This window comes from Micropterus salmoides, unplaced genomic scaffold, assembly GCF_014851395.1.
Source record: "Micropterus salmoides isolate LMB-PRFRI ecotype aquatic unplaced genomic scaffold, ASM1485139v1 Ms_hic_scaffold_13, whole genome shotgun sequence".
Classification (NCBI taxonomy): domain Eukaryota; kingdom Metazoa; phylum Chordata; class Actinopteri; order Centrarchiformes; family Centrarchidae; genus Micropterus; species Micropterus salmoides.
This window is the reverse complement of record NW_024040374.1, coordinates 10,476,183-10,497,352: the sequence shown is the minus strand read 5'-3', so window position 1 is coordinate 10,497,352 and position 21,170 is coordinate 10,476,183. Positions and strand designations below refer to the sequence as shown.

Genomic DNA, 21,170 nt, shown 5'->3' with positions numbered 1-21,170 from the left:
AAGTCAGTCATACGCACACCATCACACGCACAGTGCGAACACTATGGGAGAGAAGACTGGCAGCACAGCATTCTCCAACAACTCACTGTAAGCTGCAGATAAACCAACCCTGCGCCTGACTGGCCTTGATGTGTGTTTGTGTGTATCAGAGAGAAAATGGGAGAGTGTGAGTTAGAAATTTCATCTTTCTTGCTTCTTTCCTCTCATTGTTTTCTGACAGTAGATAGAAAAGAAGTGAGGAGTGTCGCACAGAGAGGCCAAGGTAATCTGCTGCATGTTGGTGGAAAACATTACAGAATCACATACACATATGTTGAAAAGTCTCGGCCAAGTTATTGCACCCATACAGCGTACTTGTGCAGGGACATTCTCCCACTCTAAAGGCTGAAAGTACAGCAATGATCACTGAGTGATTTAATAATTTAATTAATTTGACTTGTGCACCTTCTTCATTCTTTACTTTTGGATTGTTTTTTAGAGCTGCAACAATCTGTTAAGTAATCAAGTGTTAATTTTAGCTATTTGCTATTTGTATAACAATACGCAAAAATTATCTGGTTCTAGCATCTCAAATGTCAATATTAGCTGCTTTTCTTTGTATTATGCCATTGTAAACTAAGTTTTCTACATTTCTGTGCTGTACAGAATGGATGTTGATTTTGTTTTATTTTTTGGTTTTATTCCTTCATTAAACAGTAGACAGGGTTCCAAAAATGTGAACCAGGGACAGTGCGGTACTTTGACCTCTAGGCCATCAAAATGTGCAGCATACAATATTTGTGACTTGGTATGATACATGGCCATTTATGTCACTTGTGTTTGTTTGACTATCATTTTTTCTTATTTTTGTTGAAGCAAGCTAGTTACAACCAAAAGCTTATGACAGACTATGACCTTCAATTATCACTACTGTACTGTACTCTGATATTACAGTCAACAGTTAGCTAAAATATATAAATCTTGTTTAACATGTTGCCTGTTGTTCTACAATATGCTTATTTTGAGTGCAAATATATATGGTTTAAGTGTGTGCTTTACATGTATCCACCACACACACACGTACACACACATGCCCCAAAGGATTTGAAAGAAGCTGCTGGCACAACTGCGTGTAATGCTTTAATGAGATTTGTAGTGTGGAGGTGGTGTGTCGTTCTGTGTATTATGTGTTGGAAATGGAACTAACAGTTGTTATATTGTGTTCCTTCTGTGGGACACAAAAAAAGATGCAGCTCTTCAGGAATGAAGGTAGCCCTGTGTAAGACTTCTTTTCTCTCATGTGTTCATAGTTATCTTAACCTGACAGCAAAAGAAATTTTCTAAAACAGAACACAAAAGATTGATAAATTACACTTCAAACTTATCAAATTATATTTAAATTTAAAAGATGAAACATAAGATGTGTTTGGATATGTTGTTTCCTATGTTCTGTAAGACAGAAGTTTTTTTGATTGTCATTTAGGCCAAAACGATTGGTCAGTTAAATCAATTGGTCAAACTGAATCAATTAGTTTTGCAAGCAGACAATTGCTGTCTTTCTTTGTCTTATGTGATTGTAAACTGAATATCTTTGGGTTTTCAACTGCAGTTGGACAAAACAAGCAATTTGTGTAAGTTTTAGTGGCATCTAGTGCTGAGGGTTGCGAATTAAAACCAGTGGCTCATGGTGCATTCGCATGCTCCTCGGATGATCCCATTTCCTGGGTTGTGAAGTCGTTCTTCCGACTTCAGTGTGTTCATGTGCTCTTAAGGCGGAATGTGGAATCAACATGGACTATACCACAAAGATGTGTTGGATGAGCATTTTCAGAGCATATAAGCAGGAGAAGCAACAGTGGATGACAACCTCTTGTGCTAAATAATATGTGTGGGCCTCCGTTTGTCCAAATCTCTCATCTTTTCTCAACTAGTCAACTACTACTGTTCTTCTGCTTGCTTCTGCAAAGTCGTGACAAAACGCGCTCTGTAGAGCTGTTTGGACGTTCAGGCTACTGTAGAAACATGGGGGCGCAACATGCCGACGTCCATGTAAGAGGACCTGTGGTGTATGTAGATAGAAATTGCTCATTCTAAAGTAATAAAAACATAAGTGTTCATTATGTAGGGTCTTTATACACCATTGAAAACATATTTATGGGTATTATTTTTCATTTCTGTCAATAGATGCTCCTAAATACATGCTACACTGAACCTATAGGGCAAATGATTCATCAAGAAAATAACTGTTGCAGTTGCAGCACTACTTACATTGAAACACCACAGTCCCCACATTCCACACATATTTTGTTTTAATTTTCACAAAGACAACCACACAAAGAACTGTTTAAGTAATTAGTAAAAACATTACTTTTAGACTAAAGATTAATGCATTACTTTCATTTCATTCAAGATAGCCCATCAATCACAAACATATTTTTGACACTGCAATTACCATGGCAACATCAGCGAAGACCAGCAAGAATCTGTTTGACAGTGAATGTTGTAAACACTTTGATTTAATAAACCATGCATGCCTCTACTAATTAACAGCCTCATTACTCAAAAAACACCACAAAAAATGAGAGGACGTCCTCTGCTCTACATAATCTCTTTCCCTCTTGTCTTGAACCCTTTCTTCCTCTTCTCTTCAATTTCCCCTTGCATATTTCCATCTCTCCTTGAAATATTTACTTTCATTTCCTTTATTCCTCTTCTCACTTATCTCCTCCCTTTTTGTATTTCGATATTCTCCCCTTTTTATGCTTCATCACCTACTGTACCATCTCTTCTACAGCTTTCTCAATTTCCTTCCCTGTTATATACATCTCCAATCGCTTTCATCTACTATTCTCTTTTCTACCTCCTTTTCTTCCCTACTTGCCTTTCACCTCCATGTGTCCTCCTAAATATTTGCCTCATCTTCTCTCATTTTCATTGCAGAAAATAAACAGGCAAAGACATTTGAGCCCTATGGTCTCAGTGTGCTGGCTTACAAGACCTTTTCTCTGATAGTGTCTTACATTGTCCATGCACCAATGTTCTCTTCCAGCTATGAAATTAAAAGAACACAGGTTTTATCTGTAACACCAAAATGTATTCAGGAGTCCTGGTAAGATGAGAGAAAAAAGCATATACTGTACACACAGAGATGTAGTGTGCACAGAGGTTGTAGAGTTTACTAGGTGTAGTGCAATGTACCAGTTTTCACAATTATTAAGACTTTGTCGCAAGTAAACAGTAAATGGCTTGTACTTGCTTATTTTTAAATTTGCTAATATATTTTTATTCTTGTAATTACAGTTATAGAAAATTTCCAGAAGCAAACGTCCGGAACGTCATAACCACCAACTTGCATTAGCATTCAGTGCCGTAACGTATAGTTGTATCAACATATGTTTTTAGTCAACAAAAACTGACTGTCAAATCAAATAACATTTCAACAATATTTATATTATATCAGTTTTCACATCAAACTAGAGGGATAATAAATAATAACTACTCTAATAATAAATTCAAAATTTAAGTAAACTAAAATAAAGTGCTAAATTTCAGAAAAAATTAAATAAAAAGTGACTGAAGTGTAGTCTCAACCAATTTTATAATAAACACTCATCACATCTTAACAAATGAACAGCTTTAATGCCTCCTCTTCTTTTTCATTCCCTCTTATATACCACTTTCCTACTTTCTCTTGTTCAGTGAGAAACGTGTGAGCTCTGGCCAGGATTGGAGCTATATGAGATATTCTGGTTTTGAACTGCCCGTGGGAAGAATGTACATATAAGAATCTGTACATCCTTGATTAAAAGTCATGGGAAATCTCTTTTCTTTTTTGTCTCCTCTCTCCATGTGTATCTCACTCGCGGAATCGACTCGAATTGCTTATCGGAATGCACAGATTTGATAGGCTGAGCAGCATCACATTTGACGACTGGAACACATGCAATTGGTCTGTGAGTTTCCTGTGCCGCTAAACCAGTACAGTAAATGCTATAAAAGCTGCACGAGTTAAAATAGAAATGCTCTGTCACAAGGTAGTAATTCTCAATAATAAACTAGGCTGTAGGTCGGGATCCGGACCGCGATTCGCCAATTAGTGACCTGCACTACAGCATCCAACTTGTATTAAGTTCAGTAGAGCGCAACTCAAAATGACAATGTAAGTTTGTTCAGTGAATAACAAAGCAACATCTCCTGTTTGTGTTTCCCATCACTGTCACCCAGGTTCATTTTGTTTTATGGTGGACTGATCCTCAAATTGACTGGTTCTGATTGGTGCATACCCTTTCTTGCGAACTGCATGCTGGAACAAGAGTTATACGCTGCTTATTTAGGTGGATGGGTTGATATGTGCGCGCACATGTGAATGCTGAAGCTGGCAGCTCTTTGATATCTGCAGGGAGGCTGAGGTGTTCAGGAGGAACTGCAGCATCGGTTCTCTGTCACAGTGCCCCAGTTCAACATCCATGCTGTACATGGTTAGCAGAAACACAAAACAAACAGAATAAACCTTATTCTATACCCTATAACCCTAGTTCTATGAGCACAGGTAGAGCCCTCCGATCGGCCCTATAGGTCTCATTCCTGCACTGAAAATTTGCATGTACTAGTTTGGCAAATCAGGACAGACTTACCGATTCCTGCCAGTACCAACTGTTTAACCCTAACGTTACATCAGAAAACCATACACTTAAAGCCTAGTTCAGACTACATGATTTTTTGCCCGATTTGCCCCTTGGCGAGCTCAGCGACCTTCAGGCTGTGATCGGGGGTAAATCAGCAGTCGATCGGCAGTCGTTATGTGTGAACTACACAACGACGCATCATAACGGCTCCACAACACATTTCTGACACATCGCCGACGTCTGCCAGATATCTAGCATGCCAAATATCAGGAAGAGTCGGCCGATTTGACATCCACATCCAGCTCATCAGAGCAGGCAGCTATTTTTTCACTGCAAAACACTTTTTACTCACCTCCAGCTATCATCGTAGCTCAGGCTATCCCTGCTACCTGCGTGTGCTAATCCATTCTTTCACCCATATTCTTTGTCTTTATAATTGGTATATTTATAATAACAAACAACAGCTGTCGAGTGTAGGTTCGCGTCATTTCCGGTTTCACATTTTACGTGTTTTCTTGACAAAACGTGGTTTGGAGACCAGCACTGGGTGACTGAGTCCTTGTCAGCTCGCGTAGTGTGTGACCCCTTGTCACTGGTCAGTCACGTAGTGTGAACGCCACAATGACTTCAAGTCTTCCGTCACAAGACAGCAAGTTGTGTAGTGTGAACAGCACAGCCATCGGCCGAAGCTGAAAGTAGTGTAGTCTGCATGAGGCATAAGAGGCAGCAGAGTAACTCCGTTCTCAGTACCCCTGTCTGTGCTCCTATTACTAAGGTTATACCAATTATTTTGCTAATTGGCTCTATAGGTTTAATGGGGGATTTCAAGATGTTTACACTTGCACTTACACATGCCATGGCTTGGACAGAGAGGGCAAGGCCATAAGGCACTATCAGGTGATCATCCTCTGAAGCTGGCGAGAGAACTGGACGTTTGTCATTGAGTGTGGCACATCTAGAAGCACTGAGCTCAGCATCGTCACCACTATCGCCATCATTCAAAGGAACTTCAGCCTGAATATCTTTCCACCGCTCCCACAGTTGAATCAATGGAACAAACAGTCAGGGGCATCCAGAAGGCTGTAAGCGATGTATTTGTTCCATTTACAGACAGAGGTAAGAGAAGGAGAGAGGATCGGGGGCTGCGATAAGACCATGGTAAGAGAGACAGCATCATATCTGAAGAGAAGATGAGGCTATTCTTGACTGAAGGTAATCCTCTTAGTTTTCACGTTAATCTTTCAGTTGTTGAAAAAAAGTGGTTGGCAGTTTGAGGTGTGATAATTTACACAACCGGTAACAGAAGCATTGTTGGATCCTTCCTGATTAGCAAAATAAGTACATTCAAATTTCAGTAAGCTTCTCCACAGGAGTGAGAAGGCAAGCCACAAATGAACATTCATGAATATATGAAAGCACAAATGTTAAAGCAACAGAAGTACATTTATAGACACATAACTTTTACTTACACACAAACAAAAATATATTTTTTTTACATTATTAAAAAATATACAAATGTTGTATGTTGTCCCACATACATACACATCCCCCTTTCACCTGTACACAAACAAGCTGGGATGCTCACACATAACGACATAATAAATATGGAGAGATTAAAAAAGCATCGGCACAGGCAGGGATTACATCAACACTGTCCATCAGTCTGAATCCTACGTACATGTGTGTGTCGGTGTGTATATTCCTCAGTATTGGGTTTACCCATTAGATTAATTTTTTAAACTGACTGACTGAAGGCGGAAAAAGAAGACAGAGAAGGAGATGGAAATAAGGAGAGAAGGAATGGAAGAAGCAAAGAGCGGGGGGGGGGGGGAGAGATACAAAAAGGGAAATGAGAGGCTTCCTTTAATTGTAGCCTCAGGGCTTGTTGGGCAGACAGTCCATTACTCAGACCTCACCGACAGGTAACCTACTTAACACATGCAGCTAAAAATAAAACTGCTGATGTGTCCAAACCTGCACTCCACCTCCACATCCAACAGCATTTCATTTAACCGTACGGGCCCGACTGGTGAAAGCTGCCACAGGTTCAGAGACTCAAGAGGTGTTCGTCTGCAAAATAACTGCCTGGTGACACATGGTAACCATACAGGAGAAACACTCCTGTATTCATATGGTCAAACAAGGTTTTTATAAATCACTGTATTATATAAATGCAAAATATAATCACTTAAAGAGTACATTTGATTGTAGTAATGTATAATGCATGGCTTGAAGAAATTTGAAACTTAAAATATTTTTACACCCTGTTTTGAGTGGTTTACTCTGCAGTGTTTGTTTTTTTTTAGATCAGTCCTTTTTCTCCAATTTCAATGTGTCGTTGAAGGTGCAACAATTGGCTTGACATTCGATCTCTGAAATAAAAGTTTATGATTGTAATTTTCTACAAATGGAGTTCAAAATAGTGTTGAAACAATTACATCATTGGTCAACTGACTTGAAATGAATAGTCAATAATTTTAACAACTGAGTCATCGTTAAGTCATTTATGAGTTTTTTTTAAATGGGAGGAGGTGCTTTTATCGGTTTATAACATTGTAAATGGAATACCTTTGGGTTGGTGGTACAAAATATGCAATTTGACAACTGGGAAGCCTGGGAAATTCTGAAGGGCAATTTTCAGACACTTTAAATAGTTGAATGATTGAGGAAGGAACATAAATGGAAGAGCAGAAGTATTTAAAACAACTGACAAACATATGTACACACAATAATGATAAGATTAATAGTAAGGTAAGCAGCGAAAGGGCAGATATTTGATGGGGGATATTTTAAATGTTAATCACTGCCTTGGGAACTGTGCCTTAATTTATATTAAGCTTGAAGCCAATACGAACAAACACATGTCATTTTATGATAAAAACAATTCATTCAGAGGCTGGTACAGCTGAGTTGACACCGGAGTTGTTCCACGTCAAGTGTGTTCCTGCAGCTGACAGGTTAAGTCCTCTGTCCACTGATTGTTTACCTTGGTGGCTATTAGGCTCTGTTAGCTTCCGCCTGTCTCTATAGCAAGGAAAGATGAAACCAGTGACCTTAAGGGCCACTGGTCACTCATCCTTGGGCTACTTGACATTGGTGACTAGTGACCTTGATAAGGTCTAGCCATGCTGTCCTGCTGTGAGTGTCCACAGTATCAGGTAGACAGGTCAAGTTTTTCCAGTGAAAGGATATCGTGCTGTAGCTACACTGGATCTCCTACGACAGTACTGTGGTACAGTATCAGGAAAGAAAGAGAGCAGACATTTGCACCTTCTAAGGCACTGAAACATACTTCAAGTGCAGTAACAACCTCAATATACTTGATATAAGTGGTGCATAAATAAACATTGAAGGGATAATATCAGAGAACAAAACAAACCATTTACTTAAAAATAATAAAACACTTTCAGTGGCCACTTGAATAGGTACACATGTTAAAAAGTGATATAAAATTAGACAATACCATTTATACTGATATAGTTTGATGTTGAGTTAATTATTATGTTTCCTTAAAGTCCTGCCAGAGTTTGCTCCTCTCTCTCCCTCACAGCCCCGCCCCTCCCTCTGTGTCTGCACGCAGCCCCCCAGCTCACAAACTCTCCACAACATGGAGGGAGACAAAGTGCCGGTCGACACTGCCAAAGAGTATATTAACCCTTTGAACTCTGCAATACAAATGCATACTCTGGTATTTCTGCCTATTGTGATGTCATTTCTTAGAGTATCTTCAAATACTGCATATCCATACAATCTGTAAAACCTCAGCTAAAAGGTTATGTAAGTCAATAAACCTTTAATACTGGATAAAAGTATTGAAATTGTGTGATAAATTAAAAAAAATACAAATTGGGGATGTTTTCTCATAAAATTCTACAAAATAAACACAAAATATTTCTAAATGTAGAAAGATGAACAAAATAGTTCTTAACACTCCACAAGTCATTTGAACGGTGTACCTTTTTTAATTTGACATTTTTATGAGCAGAGTGCAAAAGTGTTTATTTTGTGAAAGTGCTGTATGTTCACTTGATGTAGTCATCATGGCAGTTCCTGTCAACTGCTACTACTCCTAAAGTATGTTAGACCTAGGCCTTCTATGTTAAACATGAACTAAACTATATCGTTGTCACGTGATTTTTCACCACACATAACAAAACGTAATGACATCACCACAAGCGTACAACGCGATGACTCGAATGACCTTAGCTTTCTGCTGCTGCAAAAAAAAGAGAATGCTCTAGCTACTACGGTTTTTATTTTAGATTTAAAAATTATAATGTAAAACAAGGGGCTACCGCGGCCAGTTCAGGGAAAAGGTATTCAGCCTAAAAGTACCGGGATAAGACTTTTTGGTCCGTATCGCCCAGCCCTACAACACACTACAACTATGTGAGATCTGGTAGGTTTTAGTGGCTTCCAGCAGCTGTGCAGATGATTTAAAGAGCACAAAATTTAAGGGTTACCTTATTGAAACTTGAGACTGCAGGCCAAAGTGACCCAAATCCAATTTTTTTTGCTCATATGTGACTCAGGTCTGATCTTTTTATAACCGTGTGAACAACCCAACTCACATGGAATCTGATCTTTTCCAGTTCAGACTTTCATATGTGGTCCAAATCCAATACAGATCGGATCTTTTTAAATGTGACCCGAGTCTGGACACTCAGGTTCACAAAAGCCATAATTAAAAATGTGGCTCTCTTCTTCCTCTACCTTACTTTCATCTGCTCACAAGTTCGCTTTCTTCCACCTGAAATCCACCGGACCGCGAGCTCTCTTCTGAGTTATGTGCATGCTAGGCTACTTGTCTGTGCGGACACAGTGGGGGGGGAGAGAGAGAGGTAGTGAGTTGTGGAGCAGTTGCGGTGTACAGCGTCAGAAACCGTAATGAAAAGGACAGAAATTTGTTAACACCTGTCATAATTCAACAGAAATGTGACCCGTGAGAGGACAATGAAAAACATGAGTCTCCCGTGAAAATTGGCAGGGTTAGGAAGTATGAGCTAACCGGAGCTAAATCTGTGTCTCCTTGTTTACTTCTGTATGACAGCATGCTGCTGCATTTGATCTTGTGTTATTGTACTGCGCGTGCGGGTCACTTTCAGGCCGCAGACAATTCACACTGGAGTCTGATATGGGCCACATTTAAGCAATAATGTGAACGGTCAAACAAAAAATTCGGATCTGGGGGGAAAAAACCCGCCTATTCTATGTCAGTGGCCCAATGATTGAGACATCCGACACTAAGGACAGATACGTCTATTTTGTGGGGTTTTCTGCATTAATTAAGGTTAGGGTCATTTTTAAACACGAGTCATGTTAAGCATAAAGGGGAGTAAGGTCAGAAAAAATATGCCAACACTTAGTTTGCTTCACAGCACGGTGAATATGTCGACATTTTGCTACAGAAGCATGACTCACTCTGTTCATCAACAGATCTGAAACCTGTCAAAATGTCCTTGACCATAATAATGAACCACCTACATGCTCTCACATTCTCAATCTCTCTGGACTAAAGTGGTAGTTAAATGCTAAAAGTGTGAAAATGCAGAATCTTCGAGGCAGTTCCATCTTTCTCCTTAATATACCATTCTGGAGAAAGCAGGGAGCTCTCAAGTTACCCTTAATTTCTGACAGTGTTCTGCAACTCTCTGGTGTGGAGGGGGCCCACGGGTGCTGGCTGGCGAGCCCCTCAAAAGATAGGTAGCCATGCTTTGCTAAACCGATGAGGCTGGAGCGAAATAGGCCAGGTTCAGACAGCAGAACACTCAGAGCACCACTAGTCACAAGTCCAGAAGTAACACACCAGCCAGTCAGAGAGGATGCTGATAACATTAAACCGCTAGAGGAAACCATGAAGACAGATTGCTTGCTTCGAAGTCAAACTATACATACAGGTGTAGTGAACAACGGTGTGGATTTGTGCATTTTACATGGAATAAATTTGGAGCTACCCTAAATTCCTTTCTCCTCCCCAGAGAAGAAGGGTAGGGGTCAAAGTTGCTTTCTCTAAGTGCTATCCCGACCATAAAACTGGCACCTTTTTGATTCCGAAGCTAATAACGCGGGGCCTGACTGTTAAACTGACAAAGGGACACGAACCAGCCATTGGCATTTCCCTAAACAGCCTATCAAAACTGGCCCCCCCACACACATTTCCGTGGCAACTGACCTTATTCTTTTTTTACCACATCAAAAAGGAAAACCCCTGTCTCACCCAAGTGTGACATGGTCCAGACACTGAACTTTCAATGTAAAAGGACTGCAGTCTCCAAAGACTCAAAGCATTTAATTAAGTTTAATTAAATCTTTAGTTACCTGATTACGTTTGCCTCTATTTGAGTAGTTATGTTAACTGTTGTTGCTATCCGTTGTTGATATTAGTGCTGAAAAGAAAGTTACTTGTGCAGTGTTTTTATTTTCAGCAAGACACTCCTTCATCTAATGTAATCAATGCTTGTTCATAATACTTTCCTACAAAATTTCTTTAGAAATGATGACAAAGGAATGTTTTACGATACTCTTAATCGCCAGCTTGAATTTAAGGATGAATCAACAAATTCCTAGTTCCTAAGGAGAGACGGTCTTTGATTTAATCCAAGCTTTCCTCATGTAACCTGAGCTCCCCCAAGTGGACGAAATAAGTATTACATGCCTCGTCGAAAATGCCGTTAAAAGTATAAATACCCTGACCAATAATGTGACAATTGTTTCCTGTTACCAAATGCCTAAGAACAGTACAACCGTTCAACCATTGAGATTCGATTGTGGAAAATACTTGATTATAATACGTGCAAATAGATTTCTTTTCTTTAGACATTAAGTTTAGAAAGGCAGTCCCTTGGGAAACCTGAGACGCCCCCTGGGGAACCACGCACCAGGCAACAAAAGAGCGACACGCGACCTCGCTTCGCTCTTCTCTTCGCTGTGTTCTGCTCGCTGGACGCTTCGGCACGCGTTTGGCGTGCCTCGCCAGGCAACGCCCAGACTCGGCAGCGAGAGAGGCCTTTGTTCGCCTGAAGCTACACACCTGAAGTGCCGCGACATCGATCTGCCTCCAGTTTGTTTTATTTTCTTTATTTCTTTGTTTGTTAAAGTTATCAGTCCGTTAAGTTACACTGGACTAATTCAGGAACGACCAAGTTCCATTTTAAGCCTTTTTCGTCGAGCCAACTTCACCGAGGTCAGACCAAGCCACGTGGTCTCGACAGCTACAACGAAGGAAACCTGAAAACAGCCGAACTGCCAGACGGAGGAGGCGTTTTCAATCAGATACGGAAAACCCCGGAGAATCCCTAGCAAAAAGCCAGGATCGGCAGCTAGCGTGGGACCCGTGCAACAGGCCAAAAGCAGGCTGTCGACAAGCAGTAAGACTTAACACACGTTCTGTGATCAGATGTCCATTTAACTCCTAAAATTATAGCGTTAGTTTACTTTCATTATCTCTTCTATGCCGTATGAGTCAAATGCTTCCCACAACCGAACCTCCAGGCTCATTGTTTAGCAAATGTTTATGTTCCCTGTATCCAACCATCTTTTTATCACCTTAGTTAGAGAATAAATTCACTGTAAAATAATCAAGAGCTGTGTGTGTTGCCTATTTCTAGTTCCTGCCAAGAGAATTGACCCTTTAGATATGAGACTGACTGACTGATTTAAGATAATTGAGCGATTATTAACTAACCGATCACTAGTAATAATTGTATAATTATTCAAAACTACCTAGAGGTCTGGAGACTCTAGGATTATAACAACTCCGGTGGTGCCCTGAAACGAGGAATGAAATAAAATTAAATAAAATGATTTTATGAATCTTAAAAATTCATAATTGGGTATCAATTCTTATAAATTTATTAAAATGCATAACTAATAAATGTAGGTCTGCTACACAGGATAATTACAGAGGCATCACAGCTAGTCACAAAACCTAAATGTTTTACGTAACAACTGTAGCAACAATATATACCGTGAGGTTTTGACCATAATATTTATACTTTGGGAGTAGGGATGAATGATTCAGGGAAAAAAAATGTAATTGCGATTTTTCTGCCAGATATTGCGACTATGATTCAATTTAAATTCAATATTCATTGTATAATAGATAAAACATGTCATAGAGCATTACAACATGAGACACCATCAAAACTGTGCACGATTTTTAAAATATAACACCCTGTGTAGACTCCCGATAGTATATTAACAATAAACAAAGTAAAAACAGACAGAAAAAAACAATTAAACAAGAAATTCCCCAAGCACAGCAACAACATTCAGGTGCTGGTAGATAGCAGGATAAGTCTATGAAAAATCAAAAAACAAACTAACGCACGCTGTTGCACAGGTGTGCTAAGTAGACCCTGTGCAGGTCATGTGACCAGCACAATCCACACCTGTAAGTGTTTTTGTAATTTCACTATGTGAGCCTGAAGAAGCAATGAGCGAAACGTGTTGCTCACAATAAAGGTAGTAAAGTGAGACCAGTGTGCGTTAGTTTGTTTTTTGATTTTTCATAGACTTATCCTGCTATCTACCAGCACCTGAATGTTGTTGCTGTGCTTGGGGAATTTCTTGTTTAATTGTTTTTTTCTGTAAGGACTACTGAACAAATCAACAAATCTGACAAAAGTCAGCAAAATCAGGCAGGCAATATTATAGGCTTATTCTGACATGCGACTTGTGGGCTATATAAGAGCAGAACAAAACCGGCTAACAGAGAGCTGTTCTCAGTAGTAGAAGCACACAAAATGAGAAATTAACAACACATCAACAACGTGAGGCAGTTGAAATGCTCCGCTGCTGAAACACATCCGGAGTGAGTTGATGCCAGGCAGAGGATCAAACAAAACCATGGAGCAGCCACCGTCTCTGTCGGTTCGGCTGACGCCATTATCAAACACATTTTCCTCTAGTTTGGTTTATTGTTGTAAAAATCTACATGTCCTGTCCCCACTATGATCGGTGGGAAGGTCCATGTGCATGGTGCTTGTGATTGGCGAGCAAGTCTGTCACACAAGTATGACAAAGGAATTAATTTTATAACTGCATGACGGGTCAGATGTGCTGTATGATTAACCTACATATTTAATTGCCGTCGTCAAGATTAGCTACTCGTGTTATTTCAAATTGCAATTTCGATTGAAAACGATCAATTAATTAATTGGGTGTATTTGACCATTGTGAGCAATGTGGCAAATCAATACAGTGCTATATGGCAAACTTGGATTTTCTTTTTTTCTCAATTAATGTGATGAAGAACCATGATATGTAAGGTATTTATTTGCTGGATTGGCAAAAAATAGACATTTTTCTATTTAGTTATTTTATCCATTAACAACTCAATTGTACTATGTTCAGATTGCTTTGTAGTCAAAAAGGGAGGTTCACACAGTAACAATTACAGATATATATGGACAATTGTGATATAAAATTACATATGGCGTGATAAAGATTTTTATCCATATTGTCTAGCCCTACTGTATTCTTTGAAACATTGAAATTGTCCCAACATACAGTATGTGACAGCAGAATAATACACTTGTTGTATTCTAAGGATGTAAATGCAAGCTTAGGTGAAAGGATTGCACTACATGGAATTGCAGCAATATGAATACTATATTTAGTCCAGTATCTGGACAACAACAAACAATTAGCAAACCAGCTGAATTTCTTCATCTAGAATATTCTCAACAACGTGTGGCTGCACCACCCTGCTGGTGTGTGGATAGTGAGAGCTAAAGGAGGAAACATGAGGGGGGTCACAGTAGTGTTAAACCAGCACAGGTTTTTGGACAGCTACAGCTACTGAGAGAATGTTTTGTGCAAACATTCTATATTTGTAGATTTGCATCCCCATTCAAATGCAATTATTCAATGTTTCTTCCCTGAATCTCAGTATTGTAAGAAAAGCCTTTTAACAGTAATAAGCACCATGTCGAAAACTCTCAATTAAACCAAAGAGTAATCAAATTCTCTTAAGGTGTGTTAACAGCTCCCTAAGGCAGGTTTCACAGCAGGTTTTACAGTAACATACTCCTAAAGCTGATGAGAGGAATCATTACAGTACTGTTTATGTGTTACTCATCTATAATGTCAAACCAAATTATTGATTCTATTCTCGGTCAGAAGGCTCCTTTTCTCCCCCTTCTCACCCTGGCAGAGTGGTGGATCCATTGGATAAATTCAGCATGCTTCAACACCATTCCCTCTGATGTGAATGAGAAAACAAAACCAAGTGCTGTGCCATCTGAGCCTGGCATCAGTATGAGTGGGGAGTGGTGCATTATGGGCCATGTCAGAGAACAGAGGCTGTGATGAACCAGAAGGATGGTGTGTTAGAGCACGTCTGTTGCAGGGCTGGTCACTGCAGCTCCTCCAGGCAAGAGTCTACATGGGGAAAATGTCTGCTTCAATGTGAAGTGTTGTTTGTTATTAATAGACACCCAACACATTTAAATAGAAGATTTACAGAGAGTACTACAACCTCTGAGTGATAAGCCACATGGTGCAATACATGGTAAGCATAAACAGGGGCCAAGGAAGAAAGAATGAAACATACTTGATAGTAGAGAATGTAAAGTACAAACATGAGGGGATGGAAAAATGGCTTAAAAAAGCAGACAGGATGACACAAGGGGAGAGCAAGACGGGAGTGGTAGCAGACTGACAGTCAGAATATTAGCTAGCCTCTTTTGGCTAGATGGCCGCTTTTTCAAACGAAGGACAGCTTTGAAAGTGACAAACAGGCTGCATTTGGATCACAAAAACCTTATGTAAATCGCCCCAACAGAAAACATCTTGAATAATTACAGATCTGTTTCTAAAATTGTTATTTTTATCTAAAGTCTTACAAAAAGCATTTTGAAACGATCAATGACATATCTGTTAGACAATAACTTATTCAAAATATCCCAGACTGACTTTCGATCGCTCCATAGCATACAGACTGCTCTTCTCAGAGTCTGTAATGACTTTCTGTTGACTGAAGATGCTGGTGAGTGCGTCATTCTAGTTCTTTTGTACTTCAGTGCTGCATTAAACACAGATGATTACAACTTGCTCATCAGCAGACTAGAAAGGTGGGCATGAATCACTGAAGATGCTAATCTGGTTTAGGTCCTGCTTATCTAACAGATGTTTCCTGTGACTATGGCTGGCTCAGTTTCCCTACAGACATGCTCTATGGTGTCCCTCAGGGTTCAATGCAAGGACCCATTCTATTCTCCATCTATATGCTCCTGCAAATACAATTCCACTGTTACGCCAATGACATACAGCTCTTTTTTCCAATCAGATCCGGTGACCAGCCTAACATTGAAACCGTTCACAAATGCCTTGCTAAAATAAATTACTGGATGTCATACAACTTCCTATAATTAAATCTTACAAAATCTATCATCATTGTACTTGGACCCCCAGCTAATAGAACTAAAATCATAGCAAACCTAGGTGAAATAGTAACTTGTGCTAAGCCCACGGCCAAAAATCTTGGGGTAGTTTTTGACCAGCGGCCTGTACCACGAAGCAGGATTTGAGCTTATCCAAGTAACTATGGGGTCAACCCTAGGTTTCCAGTACCACAATGGTGGTTCACATCTTAACTGGGTAGATCGCCATGGTAACTTAGGCTGAAAGGCTAACCTGCTCTGGAGCAGTAAGCCTACTTACCGCTTTGAAATGTGTTTTGTATTTTTTATGTGCTCCCTAGTCCATTTACGAATCGTCATCTGCTGCTAACACCCCCTCTTTTATGTGAACGTACTCTGGATCGGGAAACCCTGAGTAGATTTACCCAGTTGATAACCAGCTTTGTGTGACCATGTATCCTGATTGCGATTGTTAGGGTTAGTGAAGCCAGATAACGGAAAGAAATCCTGGGTATGCTGAATTTGCTTCGTGGTACAGTCCCTAGGACTTGTGTTATGAACCCATATGTAAAGAATGTTCTCCAGTTATGTTTTCATCATTTAAGAAATATAGCCCTGGTTAAGTCTTCTATTTCAGCCACAAATCTGTAGAAACTCATCTAAGCTTTTCTTATAATCCTGCCTCAATAACTGAAACTCCCTATATACCTGTCTCATTGCTTACAATTAGTCCAAACTGCAGCTCGCCTTTTATTTTTCCACTATTTGTACATTGGCTAGCTTATGTTTAATCTATTTATTATAGTATAGTAAAGATCTTCCTCAGGTAGTACGATAGATAGACAGTACCAGCAAAGAGCCACTCAGGAAGCATGAATCAAACTCTTCCCTTCATCAGAGAGACTCTGAACAAGGCACCATGTACTACAGTACAGCTGCAGTAAAGACTGTACTTGTCTGTGAGGTTTCCCTTTGTTGATCAGTGGAATTGTGTGGCTATGAAGACGAAGATAAAAAGGTGTGCTTAGCAAACCTTTCCTTGTAGAGGTAAACAAATGTGTTCTAGGCAATTCAAAGGACTGCCATTAATTTCCACTGAGACACCCCTGAAGCTGGAGAAGGTATGATCTATGTCTTGTATAAACTAGAGCATCAAAACAATTGGTCTGCTAATAAAAATGTAAATTTCATTTGAACAGTGCCCCCGGTTTTGTCTGATGACATCTATTAAAAACATAAGATTAAACTTTGCACTTTGGGAATTTAGGTAATACCATAGCATTACAAGCCTGGAGATTAAAACACAAAGTCTTTCAAAATGTGCAAATTTTGAAAGTATGTGAGGCAAAAAATAAAAACTGTATAACTTAACATTTTAGCCTTATGTCGTACCACAGTCAGACTGGCCAACGTAATAATGACAACACCCCTCTCTGCTGACACACCTGGCTCTCCCAACCACTACTCATTTCTCTTCCTTTTAGTGAGACACAGCAAGATAATCTACAGTTGTGATATTCAGAGAATGGCAGCCCAGTAATTAAAACCAGCTCCCCCCTGAGGCCTTTGTCCTTGGTTGCTGGCGAGGAAGTTTCTAGAGGCTTCCCTGGAGGGTTGAGGGTGGGGGGGGGGGCAACAGCTGGCTCGTCTGGCAGATTGCAAATTCATCTGTCTCTGTATCGCTGCCGTGGCATTTTAATAGTCCGGCTGGTTCTGCATTTCAATAAGCCGAGTTGTGAGTGCAGACACAGTGTTCGGGCAGAAAGTAAAAAAGCGAAATTTCTCATTTTGCTTGCAGTGAAATTGGTGACAAGCGAGCATGTTGAAGAAAACATTTTACACACCAGAGAACTGAAGGGTACCAGCGCTGTTCGGATTATGATTATTAGTTTTGGTTTTTATTTTTGTTGTTAAATTAATTAATTAGTGCTAAACTAAGAAGTTGCTCACCAAAAAATTTATCAACATTACTGACAACTGATCACCATTTCCAATGTTATTTTTCACATATGTTTCCAGCTCCTGAAACGTGGGGCTGCTTTTCTCTGTTATATTCAAAGAGAGAGTTTTACACAGTTGCTCAGATAAAAAAAAAGGTGGGTTCTAGAAATGTTTCTAGGCATTTTATATAAACAAATCAATTAATAAAGAAAATGATTGAACAGATATCAATAATGATGATCAGTCATAAGTTGCAGCCCTAATTGAAGTTCCATAGAGCTCAAGGAGCTCTTTCTTGTGTTCTATTTCTATGTAGTGTTGTAGTTTATTAACTGCAAAATGTAATGTGGTGTACCAGACACTATTTCTAGAATATAAATTAGTACAATGATGTAGCCTTTAAAAGTTTGTTTTAAATACTCATGCTGAACTGTACAAAAAAGAAAAACATGCTGTACGGTTTCAGTCTGCATTTGGTAGGGAACAATTTGGTGCTGGAGTAGGATGAGATGCCCTGCTACCTCTCACACACACACACAGCATCACTGAGAGAGGTCAGTGGATAAAGTGCATCCCCCCAGATATGTGACATTTTCTGTGTGTTGTGGTTTTTACTGGAGAATATGAGTTGAGCCTCTGTTATGTGGGGACAGAAAACCCCAAGGATGACAGAGGTGGAGGGAGTGGAGGGTCAGACACTCAGTAGATAGGTCCATAACAGAAGACAGAGACTTGTGTATGGATGTGTATGAAGTTATGTGAATTGCTGAATCTATGAATTGGTCTTTGTGCATTTCAGTCCACTTATTACTTGCGACATCAACATATATGGTTTTAGAATGCCTTTTCTGCTTGCATTTTCCTTCTCCTGCGTCTTCAAAACAAAAGCACACATGAATGAATAACGACAAGGTTGCTATTTTGGAGCCACTGTTAACATCCAGTTTAATTGCGCCCTATTTATAAACTTCAAATAAACTCTCTAAAACCTTGTTGCTTCTTCAGACTCAGCTCAATGTTTCCATAGCGACACAGTGCCTCTTAAGACGTTCAGTTGGGAAGAACTAGAGATAATGGGAGACATTCAAGTGTAACAGGGATGTGGTACTGCATAGCTGACAGTGTCATCCATCATTACATACACTGATTGACAGGAAGAGTCCAGCTAACCAAAGATCAAGTATTTAACAATCTGTGGAAATAATGCTAGTGACTGAATTTCAGTTTATTTTCTTTGTAACCAAAGATTAATTATATTTTTATCCTAACATTATATGTACACAGTGTAAGAAACACTGCATTTGTGTAATTGATCCCCCAAAAAATCATTAATAACTATAATATCACCTTAAATATTGAAAAATTTTTTAACAGCTCACAGTTAACTGCTTCTTTACAAAGGAATAACGTGCATATCTCATGCTAATGCATATTACATCAGAAGCATTCACCCCATATTATCACAGCTGGTTTACTGACTGCTGAATTTAGCCATTGACTGACTAACTGACTGAGAGCGTCTCAAATGACACACTGGTCACACTGCTCAGCAGACCAGACACAGCTACGTTTTATTTATTTATTTATTTACATTCAATCACTTCCCTCCTCCTGCCCTGGCAACAGTAGCAAGGCTAAATGCCACAGAGGAAGAACTAGCCATATCAACAACGGCCTGAGGCGAGCTGCTGGACCATCACTACTAAATAACTGCCTAACACAGCAAGGCCTGGTGTGCTTCTATGGGAAACACTGCCTCAGGATAGACAGAGAAAGGGAAAGCAAAAGAGGGGAAGTAGGAAATATGCTAAGGAGCCATGGGGGTAATTTGACTGTCTCATGTTATTTAATTCAGCTAAAAATGCCTTGAGAGAGAATTAGAGAAGCTGGCTATACATCTGCTGGCAGAGCTTCAGTACCTGAGGTCTGCAGGGAGGTTAACAGTAAAAAACAGGTTTGTCCTCCACTGTCCATCAAGGTGCTTGTCTTTGTCCTCTATGTATGAATATCTAGATTAAGAATATTGGTGCAAATTATGCAACATCAAATTAGAAAGGATGAATAGAAAAGAGAAAAAAATATCTTTAGATGTTCTTTTAGTACAGCAGTCAGGAAAGTGGACTGAAGCAGTCCCAATGCCAATATTTTAATGAGCTCTATTCTGTCACAATAAAATCCTTTTCAAACAGGAGAAAGAAAGCCTGCAGTTCAAAGTGCCAGCTGTGGCAAGCTCAGTTGTCTGACAATGATGACCATGGAACAGAAGAGAAAAGGATCAATCACAGTCCGAGAGAGACTGAAACAAAAATGTATCACCCCGTCATTACTTAAAAAGCTGTAATAAACTTTAAAAAATATTAAGTATGTTAATTGTAGACATTGCTTGGCATATTACAATAACACCAAGTGAAGTCCTTTGTTTTGGCTTTCAGACAGCAGGAAAAATTGACCAGCATTAGCTGTGACTAATAAGCATTACCAGCTTTTGATAGACTCTCACACAATTTTCAATTGTCAATGTGATTTCTTTTTTTTAAATGCAGATGATAAAAACCCACGTTGTATATATTAAAACGTTTACAGTGACAGCCTTTATTTAACAATTTCTGCCTCAAATAAAAAATAGTGGACATTAAATTTAGTTTTGGTAAATTGAGCTTTTTGATTTACCTGTTTAAATCCAGTATATAATAATTTGGATTAAATTTATTTGGACTAAAATGATGAATTATGACCTAATTTCTTTACATTTAGTGGTGATAGAATATTCAGTACTTCTGACCATGAGGCATGAAGAGATTGGAAAGGTGGAGGAGAGAGGTGGTGCTGTAAATCACTGCTGGCAGTTTCAATCACAGATTTAATGATCATTACAGTGGTTCAAGTGAATAACTAGCTGCTCAGTTCCGCTCCTGATATGGGTGCTGTCAATCTAGATTCTGTCAGATTCTTGTCTAATATTTCATTTCTGCATTTTAAATATATAATACTTATGAGTCACTTTGCTCCCTATGATTATAGCCCAGTCAAAAGGAAATTGTGATGTATGTATAAAGAGCTATTTTCACCTTAAATCACCTTAAATAAATTAAATCTAGATACTCTAGAGATAACACTGAACAAGGAGCTTAGATTAACTATTATTGAAACATAACTTGCATATTTTTATGACAGATGTTTAAAGCAGGCACACACAAGAAAAATGTTTAACCATGTGCCACATCTCGCAGCCAGATATAAAAGTGATTACAGTATTATTTTG

The 21,170-nt window shown here is 39.2% G+C and overlaps 1 protein-coding gene across 2 annotated transcripts in view; it reads right to left on the bottom strand.

The window, feature by feature from the left end:
• rabgap1l (RAB GTPase activating protein 1-like) overlaps positions 1–21,170 on the bottom strand; it is a 132,896-nt gene that overhangs the window by 51,428 nt on the left and 60,298 nt on the right. The gene's annotated exons all lie outside the window — the stretch shown is intronic.